The sequence below is a fragment of the Halyomorpha halys genome, unplaced genomic scaffold (assembly GCF_000696795.3).
Source record: "Halyomorpha halys isolate HHAL.00 unplaced genomic scaffold, Hhal_1.1 Scaffold242.1, whole genome shotgun sequence".
Classification (NCBI taxonomy): Eukaryota; Metazoa; Arthropoda; class Insecta; order Hemiptera; family Pentatomidae; genus Halyomorpha; species Halyomorpha halys.
Genome location: NW_027106343.1, coordinates 133986 through 137833, shown reverse-complemented (window position 1 = coordinate 137833; position 3848 = coordinate 133986).

Genomic DNA, 3848 nt, shown 5'->3' with positions numbered 1-3848 from the left:
ATTGTATACACTTATCCACTGGCTAAATAATATAAATAGTACCTATCATGTTATGAAGATACATAAATATTAATAAATATTTTTTATTTTTGTATTGGTTTTTATTCAAATCCTAATAAATTAAAAATCAGTGTATCTTGCTATGTATATATCTTTTTGTTTATTGGGATGCTAGGATAGTTACTACAGGTAATTATCCAAATATATTTATATTAACTTAAATTATTTGAGTGCTACGAAACTATTATTATTGGATTACCTTTCCTAAAAGCTAGTTTATTTACCAGTTTATCAATTATATATCTTTATTTTCATAAAATATTGTTAACATTGAAATATATAATATAACTAGGGATGATATTGGGTAGTATGATAGTATAGTAATATAAAAGTATTTATTTACATTTAGTACATGATATGATAAAATGATCTAGATAAATGGTTTACAATAAAATATTTTTACATTATAAATTATTATAATATACTATTACTAGAATAGGTGAATGGATGGTGAATGCGGTGGTGTATTGTTGACATCTTAACCATGGAGTTCCAGATCTGAAGAGTCCTTGTATCGTCAGCTCTTTATAGAGGACCTCCTATAGTCAAAGTCCATCCTCTTGCCTCTTCTAGCTACCAGTTCCGATTCCCAAGTACATCTTCCTCTCGGTTATCAGGGCGTCACCCTTTTGGAATCTATTTCCTCATTGGCTACCATTAGCTACGCTCAAGAAGAATAAGTCGCAAATGGCAATAAGTGTTTGGGATAAACTATAATTGACTTGCCTGATGATAAGTCAAGCCGCTGATTCCTGGTTTAATGGATTTTGTCCCTTAAACATCTTGTACACTCTATACCACTAGGAAAGTTCCCTTTGCATTGATTTCTCTGTCCCTCATCATTTGCAGAGATCAGGTACCAAAGCACAACATATGCTATTTTGGACTTAAGAAGCACTTGCGGAGTACACTTGCCACAGATTTTGGCATTGTCCAAATGCCAGCCAGCTCTACAAGACACTAATTCAGCCAGTCCTCACTTACGGATCGGAAGCCTGGACCCTGACAAGTGCTGAAGAAAAGGATATCTTAGTCTTTGAAAGAAAAATTCTGTGCGAAATATTTGGCTGTGGCAAGGTAGGTGAGAATTGGAGGAGGTGAACCAGCATGGAGGTCTACGAGCTATTCAGTGATGGAGATAAGATGCGGCACATAAGGCTGAAGAGGCTGTGTTGGGCTGGTCATGTTAGGATGCCAGTGGATGAGATCCCAAAGAGGTTGCTGGACTGTAGGCTGCATCGGACCAGGGGAAGAGGCAGGCCAATACTGATATGGGAGGATGCTATCATCACAGAATGCAGGGAACTTCTGAGCATCCGCAACTGGAGAGCAGCTGCACAAGACCAAGTTACATGGCGAAGGCTCATTGAGGAGGCCAAGATCCAAATTGGACTGTAGCGCCACGGATAGATAGATAGATAGGTACCAAAGCAGATGATCAGACAAAGACATTTGTAATATCAAGAGAGTTAATACATAGCAATCTGTTTTTCTTTTGTCCATCAGTAGTCTGTACACACTGAAAGGTGGTCTGGTCCCATAGTTGTCAATATGAAATTAATATAAATGTATTTATGAAGTAAGATTAACCTGATATTTGTAATTTATAACTTTATTAATTTTCCTTTAATCATTTTGTAAAAAAAAAAAGTTAGATTTCTCACATGAGTTCGACTATGTGGGGGCATGTGCGGTTTTTCGTTTTGCCATTCTGATACTTGTCATGTTGACATAATTATTAAACAATTACTATTTTAATTTCACATAAACTATATTTGAACCTTATAGTTGACAGGATGGCTACCTCTAAAAAACAATTCTTAGAATTTTCAATTACAATTTAGCATTAAATAATGGTTAAGAGCACAAAGTAAATTTTTATTCAGGTGGTTCTACACGTTTGCTAAACTATAAAAAATTCGCGGATGCGCAAGTGTGTGGATGAGGAATTTGGATTGGCAGGGACAAGTTGGTCTGAATTTGCACATTAACAAGGACGCTTGTTCTCTGCATCCATTGTTCTAGAACTGCCAATAGATGAATATGTGTCCTTTCCTTGTTTTAATTAACCAAAGAATTTCCTCAATCTTCGCGTTCAATAATTAACTATTGTTTAATATTGTGTATTTTAAAATAATATCGATTCGGTGTAAATAAATCGTCTCAAATCTTGTTAATTAACTTTAGCTGTTTATTTTTGATTTAACATAGCACAAATATGTATTTATCGAGACATTATATGCCTAGATAATTAAATTAAAACGTTTCTTATAAAATTCTAGAACGAAGATTTAATTTATAGGTTATGTTGTACTATTTAAATGAATTTTTGTCATCTACAACCTACATTGCTGATATATACGTTTCCTTTCTTTTAGCATATCTTTATCTTGTTCCTTTTTATAATGAAAATAAAGTAAATCGAATGTAATAGTGAACAATGTTTAAAGAACAAATAAGTGTGTGGATTTTCACGTTTTCAACTTGCCACAAATCCAAGACAAGTACAAATGCTATGTAAACAAAGGAAGTAACAACGTAGGTGTCTTTGTGCTTGTGTTTTCTTTTGAAGCTGTTCGGCTATAACATTCGAATTAACTATGAAAATGAAGAAACTAAAGATAAGCGAAATGAAAAGGAAACGTAAATACCAGCAATGTAAGTTGTAAATGATAAAAATTGATGAAAATAGTACAACATAACCTATACACTTAACCTAGACTTTTCATCAGAAATCTGTTAGTTTAATTACTTAGACATAAAATATCTTTATAAATTTATATATTTCTGCAAAGTTAAATAAAATATAAACTTCTAAAGTTAATTAAGAAGATTTGGAACAATGTATTTACACCGAATCGATAGAATATTCAAATATACAATCTTGAACAAGAGTTAATTGTTGAATCCTAAGGTTGGGGAAATTCTTTATATTAATTAAAACATGGAGAGGACACATATTCATCTATTGGCAGTTCTAAAACAATGAAAACTGAACACAAATGTGTGAATACAGCACAAGCGTCCTTTTAGTACAAGAGCCCAAGAGGAGAAAAAAGGCAGTTATCTCTCCTCAATTTTTGATTACATTAATGAAAACTATGTATAATTACTAGCAAAAATTGATGTGTTTGCCAAGTATAGGTAGGGGAAATAAAACATGGTAGCTGTGTCAAAGCGATAAAAAAAAAAAAATTCATTCGGAGCTCTATATCTTAAAAAGTAAGAACAACAAAAAAAAACCTAAGAGAACGTCATTTAAAGAAGAGTAAATTTGCTAAACTGCAAGCCCTAATAGAGCTATTTACGTTCAATATTTTTCGAGATATAGCTTTTTAAAAAGAAACATTTCATAAAAATGTTGTATCGGACGTACTGAAAGATCAGTAGTTAGTGAATTTATTTTGAAAATCTATATCTCAAAAACTATTTGACGTTCAAATCTCTATTAGCACTCAAATTAAAGCTAGTTTAATGAGCTATAAAGAATTTTATGATATTTATCTTCGTAAGAGTAATAGTTTACATGAAATTTGCTAAAATAAATTGATTTATAGTTGTTCAGACAAATTTTCATTTGCCAAATTTATATTTATATGTGATTATCATAAAAACTACTACCCCTACGAAGATAAGTGTCATAAACTACTTTATAGAAAGTTAAATTTCCTTTATTTTGAGTGTTGGCAGACATATGTGCGTCTTATGGATTTAGAGATATATTTTTTCAAAAATCCAACATTTTATACCAACAACTAGAAATTAACATTTTGTGAGTTTATTTTGTC